Raw genomic sequence first — 14058 nt, 5'->3', positions numbered from 1 at the left:
TGTGTGCACCGGTCATTACGGCAGCGTTGCTAAGCGACGTCAGTAAATAGTCACTGTCCAGGGAGCTGAAAGAGTTAACTGATCGGCAGTAACTCTTTCAGCACCCTGGACAGTGGCTACCGATCAGAATAAAGAGCAACCTGTAAAAAATAAAAATAAAAGACGTTCATACTTACCGAGAACTTCCTGCTTCCTCCAGTCCGGTCTCCCGTCCGTTGCCTTGGTGACGCGTCCCTCTCGACATCTGGCCCGACGTCCTGGCCGTCCCTGGATGACGTTTCAGCCCATGTGACCGCTGCAGCCAATCACAGGTCAATCACAGGCTGCAGCGGTCACATGGACTGCCGCGTCATCCAGGGATGTCGGGCTGGATGTGAAGAGAGGGATGCGTCACCAAGACAACGGCCGGGTAAGTATGAATTTCTTTAACTTTTATTACAGAAAGGGCTGTCCCTTCTCTCTATCCTGCACTGATAGAGAGAAGGGGCTGCCGATTAGTGCAGTGCTATTTTGCCGCCAAAAACGTGCCCGTACATACGGGTGGAATACGGGTGACACCGGACCCATATTTACGGGCACGGGTCCATAAATACTGGTGCAAAACGGGTCGAATACGTGTGACACCGGCCCCGTATTTACGCCAGTATTTACGGGTGGGAAAAAATACGGTCGTGTGCATGAGGCCTAACACTATGTTTTTCCACTGTAACTGGAGCTGCACAGCAGCCCCAGTTACAGGGGAAATCAGCCCTCTCATAGTGACGATTGTCACTAATAGGGCTGTGCTGGGTCTAGTAAGACCCAGCAACAGTCTGCCACTAACGGCACCCGGCGATCATGTGACCAGTCACATGATCACCGGGAGGAATACAGACAGCGCCGCTGCTGCTGTCTCTATTCCTATACACAGCGCGCATTCAGCGCTGTGTACAAGTGATCAGAGAAGACAGAAGCAGCGAAAGCTTCTATATTCTCCTCAGGGTCCCCGGCAGTCACTGACAGCCGGAGACCCGACATTCAGCTGCCCGATCTCGCGGGCAGCAAGTTAAAACCCGAGCCGTAGAAAGTCTATGGCTCGGGTTTTAAGGACCCTGACCGCTGGCCGTAAAAATACAGCCAGCGGCCGGGAACCAGTTAATGGCAGAGCGGGGCAATACCTCCCTGCTCTGCCGTAGTATTCAGTGGCGTCCCGCTGTAGCAGCCATAGTGGCTGCTAGCGGAGCCTCCGGCCATGGTGGGGGCCTGTACCGGCGGGCGACACGGGCCCCCTCATGCCGCGGGCCCCGTAGCAGCCGCTACTGCTGCTACGGCGGTAGTTACGCCACTGCCTCTACCTCCCCTGTAACCCTGGTCATGTTGGCCCTCCCCCTAACCTTTTATCATGTGTCCGGGCCCTTGCTTGACCATGGGATTACAGAGCTCGTCTTATATTACCCTCTTTTTCATTTTTCTAAAACATCACCTCCCCCATTATTCTCCTGTCTTATCTAACCCCTATGGCCTTCCACCTTGTTCCCCCCCACTTAACTATCCCCATAAACAAAACTCCAGACAGTGGGTTGGATAAATTCGGCCACAGCAGCCATTTTATTATTAACATATTTACATAAACATAAATCCACCATCCACCAGTTCTCGTTCAATGCCTTCCTGCAGACGCAAAGCCCAAACATCGATGCCAACTGTATTCAGATGGACTCTATCACCTAACCAAAATTGGCCTTGACCATCTTCAAAATCATATTGCCTCACGAAAAAAAAAACAGTCCTAACCACAAAACTAGACACTGCCCGATTAACCTTGACCCGCGCCTTGTTAATGCGTGACACTGACCACGCGTGTCTCCAGATGCTGCGAGGGACGATTTCAGACCAGACCACCTTCACCTTGGGAAAACAGGATCACAACCGGGAGCAATCATATTTTATATCCCTGATCAGTTCTCTAAAAGGACGTGTCCCCAAATAATTACCCCCCACATGGAGGACCAACATGTCAGGTGCCCGATCTAACTGGGCATATCTATGAAAATCGAGCAAAACTCGACTCCACACCATAACCTTGCATGACTAGCCATCGTATGACCACCAAAGGTCTCTGGAACCCTAACTGCCACCCATCCGGGCGAACATCTGCCCTCAAAGTCCCCCAGTGCACATAAAAGTGCCCCAGTATCCACACCAAGGATGGTAAGCCACCTAAAATGACAGAAGAAGAACATTGAGGAAAGTTTAGTCATAATCAAATAGTGGGGCGGGGGAGAAGGGAAAGTAACCGAACCAGCTATCATCACACAAATTGGGGACGCACATAAGTTTTGTACCTCCCAGATTCTCACCGACCTATCCTCTTCACCACCTCAGGACCCAACCCCCATGCTGCCGCCTCCGTAGCTGCCTCGATATGAAATGAATGAGAATAAACCGACACATCCAAACCTAACACCTCAAGGCATCTGCGAAATACAATAAAAAACTGACAACGCGACAGGAAAGAACCATCTTGGTGAAACATTGGCAAGCTTATATTGAGATCATTTTATGTTCAACATATACAAAGACGCACACATGTATGTGTGTGTATATCTATATCTACACGTATTGTATTATAGCTGATAAGATCTTTCCATTCTACAATATGGTTCAGAAAGGAACAAATCTCAGTCATATTCAGATGTTCAGCAGTTAGCCGCAAGCAACATGGCCGCCTGACTGCTGTGATGTCACAGAGCTATGGATCAAGCAAGCAACATGGCCGCCTGAGTGCTGTGATGTCACAGAGATATGTTCAGGCGTGGATTGTGAGGTCACACATATGATGTCATAATGTCTTGAAGTTATATAAGGCCTGAGCACTGTGACATCAGCGCCATTTCCTGAGTTGATGCTTTTGCTGATACTTCATTTTGGTTTGTGGAAGAGTGAACTAGTTTGTATTACATATCTAGTGTTTACTTCCCGAGCTTCTTATTGATCTTTGATCAAGGCCCAATAACACCGTAGCCGCCTGAGAACTTAGTTCTCCAATTTTCCAACTTCCCAACCTCGGGGGTTACTAAGCCATGAGTGCCCGAGAGCTGCGTCAGTTGATCGCTGACAATGACGCATGGCTGAGCCGACCGGAAAATCAAGGTAAGTGAAATGTTTAGATAGAGATAGACAATATTCCCCCCATAGACAAGCTTTCCTGGGAGGGGTTATCCCCGGGGTCTGTTGGGCAATGTTTTAGGACAGACAGCGCATTCTCCACCTCCCATTCCTATTCCTTGGGGGCAGTTTTACCTTCAGCCCAGTTCTACCCCTGCCTTGTGATGTCTACAGAGAAGTGATGTACAGCGCAGATTTACTCATCCCAAAGTAACACTAATCTATGCTAAGGTTCCCCTCTCCCTAAACCCCACAGCAAGAGCAGCAGGGTCCGTCCCTATGGCCAAACAGTGATATAATTTATTAAATTTTAAAAGCCAAACCGTCTACATATAATGTTTCCCAATACTTCTCCACTGTGCTGGCGAAACTGCGGTCATAGGGGTTCTCTCATACATGTTCTATGGGAATGTCCCCTTATTACTACATATTGGACTGAGGTACTTACTCTTATGTCTGACATATTTTCTATGCAAGTCCTGTGCAGCCCACAATTAATTCTACTAATTTTGGAAATAGATATTGTACCTGTAGTTCATAGAAGATTATTCTGTAAGATCCTAGTTATGGCTAAACTTGTAGTAACACGTTACTGGAGACAGTTGGAAATTCCACCATTTTCCGAACTTATATCGTTAATAAATACAACTTATATCTACGAGAAAGCCATTGCATTTGGTAATCTCTCTTTCGGCAAATATTGGATAGCTTGGACAAATTGCATATTCTGTTCAGGGAGTCAGTAAACAAAGCCCGGCTGGGCCTGATTTCAATAATTTTCTGATTATTACTGCTATTGTTGTTTGTTTGTTTATTTTATATTTACTGCTATATGCGTGCATTGTCGCCATTTAATCTGCATAGTCCTGTTTCTTGTGTCCGGTCTGTTGTTTTCAGAGCCTAATTTGATAATGGACTTATATAGTTATTTGCACACAAGTATTCTCTTTCCTTGTATTCTAAAGTATGTATGCATTACAATACTTGTATATTTTTTGAAAAATTCCAATGTCTTGTGATAATGATGATTTTGCTGACATTATGTTTTTGTTTATGTGAAACTTTAATAAAAACTATTTGAACGAAAAATGTGTAATTTCTTTATAGGTCAGGCCATACTCATTGAAAGACTGAGGTCTACCCAAAGAGCCACAAATGCTGTCACTGCGAGGACAGGGGGACGGACCAGAGATCCTCCACAGCGCAGGGGACAAGTAGAGACCAGGGAGCGAAGCCGCTCTCCACAAAGACCCGTCCCTGCGGAGCCCTCCAGAAGAACAGGAGAGAGCAGCCGTCCAGCAGGTGGATCTGCAGCCAGACCTGAATATGACGTTCCAGGACCAAGTCATATTCCACCAAACCGCAGCCCCAGGGAGATTCCAATCAGCTCTCCAGAACACCCCCAAAATCCAAATTATTTATATCACACGCTGATTACACGGCGGGGGCTGAATTTATTGCCAACACCGCCACAGCCAACGCCACAGGCAACGCCACGGCCCGGCAGGAGAACGCTGCAAATCCAGAACCTCCCAACAAGAAATGTAACATCTGAAGAGGAGGCGCAGTCATGTATCATCTGTATGACTGAATATGAGATCGGGGAGCAGATCACAGTGCTGCCGTGCTCCCATAACTTCCATCAGGGCTGCATTTCTACCTGGCTCCGCTCCAACCCTCAGTGCCCCCTGTGTCGTGCCCGCTGCTTCCAATGAAGCACTAAAAATAACTAACAGCTTCAAGAAGGAAGTGAATAATATGGCGCTGACAGGGGAAGAGACCGGCTTATATTCCAGCCCAGGTAAGAGACCGCAGATACATTAATATTGTATTATTTTTAAAGCTGGGGAAAAGAAAATCTTTTTATTTCCTGACAATTTGGTCTCTCTTTAGTTTACCATCAGATTTGGTCTCATCTCATCAAGCATGAAGGGCTATGAACAGGGAGATCCCAAAAACACCAGACGGTAAGTCACCTATTCCCTCTTCTATCTGCGTCCTATGAGATGTACATTGTATGTGACATAGGAGAAAATATAAATTATTTCTATTTCCAGAAGAAATCTCCAAGGAAAAAAATAAATGGAATGGGATCAGGACGACCTGAACTGCAAGTAAGTAGATAGTTCAAATTTACTCACTAAAATGTTTCTTTCCGTGGGTTTGCAGGCAGCATACAATGGGGGTTTCTCCCCCGGTGGGACAAAGAACAGAACAAGCATCAGTTCACACTAATCAATACTCATTAACAAAACACCCCAGTAAAGAAGTCTTGAGACAATAAGGGTGCGGTCACAGTGCGTTTATGTTGTGTTTTTAACCGCAGCGAGTCATTTTTCAATAGAAGTCAATGGTGAAATGTTTGTTATGGACAGACTGCTGCTATTATATTACAATGTGTTTTTTGTGCTGCCAATGTTGTTGCAATGCCTTGTAATGAACTATATACAGGAAGCGCCTAACAAACTTCAACACGGGTGAGAACTATGTCCATCAATTATTTTCTTTAAAAACGCAACAGAACTGCAGCATTAGGGCTCGTTTACACGAGCGTGATATAGGTCCGTGCAACGCGCGGGATTTTCACGCGTGTCGTACGGACCTATGTTAGTCTATGGGGCAGTGCAGACAGTCCGCGATTTTTATGCAACGCGAGTCCGTTGCAAAAAACTCACGACATGTCCTATATTTGTGCGTTGTTCGCGCATCAGGCACCCATTGAAGTCAATGGGTGCGTGAAAATCCTGCATGCCACACGGAAGCACTTCCGTGTGACGTGCTTGATTCGCGCAACAGCTGTCAAACTATGAATGAAAACAGAAAAGCACCACGTGTCATAATGATGACACAATGAGTGTCATAATGATGGCGGTTGCGCAAAAATCACGCAGCCGCGCATCATATAGTGATGACACACGGAGCTGTTAAGTGCCTTTTGCGCACGCAAAACGCCGCATTTTTTGCATGCGCAAAACGCACACGCTCTTGTAAACCAGGCCTAACAGAGACAAAAAACGCATGCAGTTGACCGCATGCGGTTTTCAAACGCAACAAAATCGCGTCAACGACGCACCGTGTGGCCTTACCCTAAAAAGACTTGTATTTAAATGTTTCTTTCCGTGGGTTTGCAGGCAGCATACAATGGGGGCTTCTCCACAGGTGGGACGAAGAACAGAACAAGCATCAGTTCACACTAATTAATACTCATTAACAAAACACCCCAGTAAAGAAGCCTTGAGACAATAAAAAGACTTGTATTTATGCTGCAAAAAGAAAACGTTCCATATCGTCCTCAGGTAGCACAGAGTAGAATATACATAGCAATATAAGAAATAAATGGGGGAGGATTGTACAAGTTATGGGGACACTGCCAAAACCAATATATAATTACTGAAATGCCCCTGTATTGACATAACAATAAGGTCTGTCCACATGTTGCGGAATTGCTGCGTATTTTCCATCTGGAATTGCGGACAGAAAATATGCTGCAGAACACATTAGTAGCAAAGTGGGTGAGATTTAACAAATGTCGTCCTCACGCTGTGTAAATATTCCCAGTAGAAATTGACCTGCGGTGCGTATTTTTCGGACTGCAACATGTCAATTCATGCTGCGGAAATTGGACAGATTTGCTGAGTTTTTCAGAGGAACATCTCCGAACAGTGAGAAATGCGCAGCAATATACAAACCATGTTCTACAGTGAAAACCGCAGGAAATGGTGCGTTTTTGCCGCAGCGGAAAGTCTGCTACTTTTAACTGAATTTCTGCAGAAATTCTCTGTAGCAATTCCGTTACGTGTGGACAAACCCTTAGAATTGCAGAGTCACAGAAATAGTGACATAACCGGGTAGAGGGAATGGATATGCCGCCCTAACAAGTAAACCATATTAGTAAAGGAACAGAATTCTTTGCATTAACCGCCGATGGCATTATTAACGTCTCATGCGCCAAAGCACTGCAACCTCTGACCCTACGCATGCTCAAATCCCTGACAGCGCAGCAGATGGAGCGTCCGGCTGTCTCCATGGTAGGATGCGCTACATGTCACACTGACTGATAAGCAATCACGTGACTGAGAAACATCACCCCTAACGCTGCCCACATTTATCATGAATCCATAGATGTGATATAATAACATGTTCTCTTTCTCTTTTCAGAAATCTGTAAAAAGTCACTTCCAGGTCACATCCATCATGATCGGAGGATTCCTCATCTGCTGCATAGGAACACTGATCCCACCATGTGCGGTGATCCTGAGAACAGCGACATCTCCAGTCCTGGATGTTGTCACATATTCTATTCAATGGCAAAATATTCCTAAATATAAAAACTATTTACCATCTTTATATCTGGTCTGTGGAGTTATTGTTTACTATATATATATCATACTACAAACCACAGCTGTGGCAGAACATCATACTACACACCACAGCTGCCGCAGAACTTCATTATTTGTACCTTTGGTGCTGCAGAACATCATAATACACAACTGAGCTGCCACAGAACGTAATTATTTATAGCTCAGCTGCTGCAGAACATCATAATACACACCTCAGCTGCTGCAGAACTTCATTATTTATACCTCAGCTTGTGCAGAACATCATAATACATACCTCAGCTTCTGCAGTATCCAGTTCATAAATTGTATCTGCGTATAATTGATGCAGATTTAACAATGTTATCTTCTAGTGCTTTTGCACTTACATTGGTGCTTTCAGTAACGATAAATTGGTATGCCAAAACGATACAGGCTCTATATCTAGGTAGGCAATGGTACAAGATAGGTTCCAGCGCAAAATGATTCTTGAGAGGTAGATGATTAAAATGGAAAATATTCCAATTTTATTATAGCAATAGTAAAACAGGGAGACAATATCCCACGAAGAAAGGTGGATGTAAATAATACACGCTGCCAACGCGTTTCAGACGTCTTCCGCGTCCTTAATCATCTACCTCTCATCTACCTCTCAAGAATCATTTTGCGCTGGAACCTATCTTGTACCATTGCCTACCTATACACATCGTGTGCCGACACGAGGATCCGGGCGCAGCTGGCAGCGGGATTCTGCTGAAGGTGAGCTGGAGGTTTCCCTTCTATATATACAGGCTCTATATCTACTTATAGATTTAGTCTGGATTTTATTTTGATATATTTTTTATAGAGAATTTTGTTATTTTTATTGTTTGTTTTATCTCCAAACTAGACCTCTAATATGTGTAGGTAATAAATCCAAGAGGGAATAAGTGTCCCCTCTACCTATACTCTGATTGTGTTGCCAGTATAATCAGGGATATTGTTCACTATATACTGCCCTTCAGCTTGTACGCTGAAATTTTCGTGCAGCTCCTCAATCCCAGTATTGCTGCACTATTTATGAGTTAAACAGTTCAGTGTTAACCAGAGCATGATAAGTAATGGCTACTACGTAGTAGCCCTATTTTGAGCTCCTATATCTTTCAGGTACCAATTGTCAGCCCTACGCGTTTCATTACTTATATTAATATTTGCCGCAATTCATCAGGGGCCTGCAGATTTTTGATCTCTTTAATGATGTTAATGCTCAATGTACTAGAGGCATCGATTGATGCCTTAACATGGGGTCCAGTTTGCTAGCCGCCTAGCGTTAACGTTTCTGTGGTACTTACAGCAAAGCAAGCGTAATCTCGCGAGATCTCGCTGTAAATGACAGGTTACAGCGAGATTACGCTTGCTCTGCTGTAAATACCACAGAAACGTTAACGAAGTGTTGGGATTGTGAATAGACATCCCGTCCCGACACTTCAGTAACGTTAATGTGTCAGTATAAGACAAAACATACTGATCTAGCAGGATCCCTATGCGCTGACTAAATGAATGGGGAGAAGTGTAGAACGCTGATTGGTCACTGATTGGTCAGCGTCATACACTCCCCTGTACAACGCCCACTTGGTCTAAAGTAAAAACACGCCGAGTTGGGCATTAAGAAACTAATTAGCATAAAACTAAAATCGCTAATAACGTGGTAAAAATAGATCCTTTTTCTAAATAAAAAGCACTGCTGTCATCTACATTATTGCACCGATCTCCTTATGTCGGAGATAGGGAACTTATAATGTGGTGACAGAGCCTCTTTAGAACTATAAGGGTCAGTTCACACGTTGCGTAAATACTGTGGTTTTTTCCGCAACGGAACTAATTGCGGAAAATCCGCAACAAATACAGCAACAGCAAAGAGGATGAGATAGAACAAATCTTATCCACACGCTGCGTAAATTCTGAGCGGAAAAACTGCTCTGAAATTGACCTACGGTGCGGATTTTATTCTGCAGCATGTCAATTCTATTTGTGTAAACGCTGCTTATTTCTTGCGGGTTTTCCCCATTGAATTCAATGGGGAGGTAGAACCCGCAACAAATAGAAATTGTTGCGTTTTTTTGTGGCGGGTTTGTAGCGATTCCGCCGCAAAAAATGCAACTCTGGAAGAAAATATATCTCATACTTACCCAGAAGTCTGTGTTTTTCCCTCCAGAGCAGCCCCCCGGGATGACGTTTCATCTCATGTGACCGGCGCTGCAGCCAATCACTGCCTATTACACGGTGCACTCAGCTGTACATGTATAGGGCAGGCGAAAGGTTCTCTTAAACTGGATTTGTTTTTCCTGAACAGCTCAGAGGGGGTTTTCCACCCCCACCCCTTATATGCACTCCTGATATTTGAAAGCTGACAACTATTTTTTCCAGGAACTGTCAGAAGACAATGAGGGAGATTTGCAAAGCAAGATGGGCTATAAGTTTGGGACAAATTGCACAAATAAAGTTACATACATGGGGTGCACTATATTTTTGAACCATGATAAAATTCAGCAGCTTTACTAACATTGTGGCAAGAGGTGGCATAAAGAAGTGGGACCGGCCTCAACAATGATATGAAAAAATTCTGTCATGCAAATAAAGACTTTCCTCATTAATCAAATTAATATATAATTATATGCTATATACTATAGGCAAGTCAGAGAGCTATCTTGACCGCCACTCCATTCAAACGGTGGACACGGGTCCCTTGTTCTCGTGTTTGGTGGGACCCCCACAGTGATCATATATTTATTGCTTATCCTGCAAGTAGGTGATAAAGGTTTTTAGTGGGCTAACCCCTTTAATTCACTCCCCAGATCCCATCTTTTACTTCCAGCTCCTCGCTGTTTCCTCTTTACCTCCAGACACCGCCGCACGGTTCAGCATCAGGACCTTGTATTCGGGGCTGGGTGCGTAAGGACTTACTGCGGTGGCGCACAGAGGTGGAGAGGAGTGAAGAGAGGTAAGTGATGGCGGCCGCCATCTATTGAATTTGATTTACATAATTTCTGTAAATAAAATCCAATAAATAGTGGCCGGCGTCAGGCACTATTGGCAACGGTACTGCTATGGCTGCTACATCTGTAGTGAGCAGGCATGATTATGTCATCAGTGGACTCCCAGCCCTCTGAGAACTGGAACTTATGGTACTTCCTGCTTAAGATGGGCACCTAACGGGCCATCAAAGAACACGTACACCTCCTCTTTTACACGAGCCAATGATCGGTTGAGTGAGCGGTTATACAAACACTCATTTCCGATCATTGCCCTGTGTAAACAGGGCAACGATCACTCGGTGATCGGCTTATCGCATCTTTAATGTGAACAAAAAAAATTGTCGCGAGTTGGCAGAAAATCTCCCTATGTAAACAGGGAGAACTGATGCCGACATGATACAATGCATGGGGACGAATGATTGTCCTTATACATTACTGACAATTGTTTCTTATGAATTGTGCTAACGAGCGCTGATCGACAAGTTTCACAATTGTTTTTCCTCTGGTATTCACTAGATGATCTTGGAAACCCTATTTGGGTATGTTCACATGCAAACTCAAAAACGTCCTAAAATACGGAGCTGTTTTCACGGGAGTCTAGAGTTGTTTTTCAAAACGGCCGCGTAAAAAAACGCCCCTTCGGAACAGGACCCTGTTTTTCCCATTGAAATCAATGGGCAGATGTTTGGAGGCGTTCTGCTTCCGATTTTTCGGCTATTTTTCGGCGCTTACGGCCCGAAAAATGGCCGAAAATAAGCTGTGTGAACATACCCTTTTTCTGTTGAAGGAATTTTTATGGTATTTGTAAGAAGTTGGTAGATTCACTTTGGTGCATAATTTGGGGTCCGGGTGCCCTAACAGGTGTACAAACCTGCCCGACGCCTTAGTCGTTTGTTGACACAATGCATAGAGCTCACTAACGCAGTGCTGACATAATTTTAAGTATAATCAAAAGCCTTGCGACTAGAATGTGGAAGAGCATTTCATAAGATGGACAAAATTAAGACATTTCTGGATATTGTTAGGGTACACCCTCCAACTGTAAAAATATTCTCCCACGGGGTCCTCTTAGCACTAATAGAGGCTGTCACTTCAAAAATAAATTATATATTTTTTTTATGTGGTATGAATAATCTTTTGTTTGCATTGGATTTACACATTGTGAACTACAGATGGTATTGATTAGGTGGTAATAAATGTATAAAATGGTCCGGCACAGTCTTTTTTTTAGGTATGATAGTAAATTTCTGGGTGGAGGTATAACCGATCATGGATAATTGATCGTGTATGATTGATAATGGAAAATAGATTTATGTACATCTCAGGAGCCTGTAGGCACAAATTAGCTGGTTAGACTCTAAGTGGAACACTGGGGGCACACACTTGTCACAACATCATGCATCCACTGCAAACTTTCCTTTTTCCCTCCTTGGGCATCCTCCTCTCACTCGCACAGTACTTTGAATACCGAATATATATATATATATATAAATGTACATAATTTACATATACATAAGTTTGTTTATTTATATATAAACTTTCCCATTGGCAGGAGCCCTTTACCCAGGGCCACCTTTACGCACAGGCCTTAAGCTAAATCCAGAGATGGATAGTGGAACAGGGCCGGCGTCAGCACCTAGCAAACCCGGCAAAGTGCCGGGGCCCACTACCCTTGGGGGGGCCCACTCAGCTGCTGGGTGCTGCCACTGCCATCATGGCTCCTCCAGGAGTGGAATCCCTGGCCAGAGCGTTGACCCATGACGTCACTGTCCATATATGGGGGGACTGTGTTGCACTTCCTAGGAGGGGGGCTGTGTGGCACTACCTGGGAGGGGAGCTGTGTGGCACTACCTGGGAGGGGGCTGTGTGACAGTACCTACGAGGGGAGCTGTGTGGCTCTACTTATGAGGGGGGCTGTGTGGCACAATCTACAGAGGGCACTAAACTTATTGGGGTACAAACTGGGGACCTAACTTCTATATGGGTGCACAAAGTGACGTTTTCTGCCATTTTACTGCCGCCGTGAGGTCCCCGCAAAGGGGCCCACTAAGTCTGTGTCGCCCAAAGGCCAACATAATCCTGGAGCCAGCCCTGTCTGTGAATAAAATATCTTTCAGCTTTATCAGCTAGAGGAGACATGTTGGAAAAGAGACACATGTTTATGCTGCTTTGATCTAGAACATAAGATATCTGCATTTAGGGAAAGCGAAGAAGTGTCCCTGCGATTGTCCCTGGAGAATGGAAGATGAGAGGCTGCATCTTGTAAATAATATAGAGATTCATTGCTCTGTTTATGCCGGGCCAGAGTGCAAAAATTTAATTTACTAGTGTGACAACGTAAACCGTGGGAGCCGAGAATGACTTATGTCTTGTGTGGAGCTGATCTCTATAATAATGAAGCTTTAGGAGAGAGATGGAGAGAGTGTGAGAGGGAGATTGATAGAGGAATGGAGGGAAACCAGGGGGAGAGAGCCGTGCCGGGGGTGTGATGGAAGAGTGAGGGTACAATTCTCACAATGCTCATGCCAGGCTCTGTGCAGCCTATCAATATACATGTCATTGGTTACTCGGATGCAGAAAGGTTGTGCAGATGTTTGCAGAGATGCATAAATATGAGTCTTATGTTGTAAGTATACGACGAAGAGAGAAAAGTGGAAGGAACAGTAAGGCTGGGTTTACACGACCTATTTTCAGACATAATGGAGGCGTTTTATGCCTCGAATTACGTCTGAAAAACCGGCTCCAATACGTCAGCAAACCTCTGCCCATTCATTTCAATGGGCTTTACGATGTTCTGTGCCCGACGACCTGTCATTTTACGCGTCGCTGTCAAAAGACGGCGCGTAAAATAACAGCCTCGTCAAAAGAAGTGCAGGACACTTCTTGGGACGTAATTGGAGCCGTCTTTCATTGACTCCAATGAAGAACAGCTCCAAATTACGTTCCGTAAAAGACGCCTCGCAAAACGCCAGTACATGCAATTACGTCTGAAATTCAGGAGCTGTTTTCTCCTGAAAACAGCTTTGTAATTTCAGACGTAAAAGCAGTTATCGTGTGCATATGCCCTAAGGTTTTCAGTATTGATGTATCACACACTCCCCTTGGGGACGCAGCTGTTTCGAGCCTTGAGGCGATTTTTCACGTTGTTGCATCCCTGCATTCCGAGAGCCATAGCATTTTAACTTTTCAGATATGGAAGCCGAATGAGGAACGAGTTGTATTTTTTTAATGGCACCATTTTGGGCTGCATAAAATGTATTTACACTCTTTCATACATTTTTGACGGGGGGGGGGGGGCAGCAATTCTGCAATTATTTTCTGGGGTTTGGGTTTTATGGCATTCACTGTGCAGTCTGAATGACATGTTAACTTCACTCTATGGCGCGATACGATTACGGTGATACATTTATATTGTTTATATGTTTTACTACTTTACACAATAAAAATAATTTGTTCTTGCGTCAAAATATCTGAGACCCATAACATTTTTTTTTTTTTCCATCGCGGCAGCAGAGTGATGCCTTGTTTTTTTGTAGGATGAGCTGTCGTTTTCCTTAGTATTATGTTGGGGTACATATGAC

General features: G+C 44.5%; 1 long non-coding RNA gene across 1 annotated transcript; it reads left to right on the top strand.

Moving 5' to 3' along the window:
- The first annotated feature begins 4276 nt into the window (after nt 1-4276).
- Nucleotides 4277-7494, top strand: LOC142658813 (uncharacterized). The gene is made up of 4 exons (XR_012850188.1): nt 4277-4948; nt 5041-5114; nt 5205-5261; nt 7306-7494. It is a non-coding gene; the product is annotated as an uncharacterized LOC142658813 (long non-coding RNA).
- Nucleotides 7495-14058: the final 6564 nt, after the last annotated feature.

This window comes from Rhinoderma darwinii, chromosome 8 (assembly GCF_050947455.1).
Source record: "Rhinoderma darwinii isolate aRhiDar2 chromosome 8, aRhiDar2.hap1, whole genome shotgun sequence".
Lineage (NCBI taxonomy): Eukaryota > Metazoa > Chordata > Amphibia > Anura > Rhinodermatidae > Rhinoderma > Rhinoderma darwinii.
The sequence above is the reverse complement of the archived record's forward strand: the minus strand, read 5'-3'. Positions and strand labels throughout refer to the sequence as shown.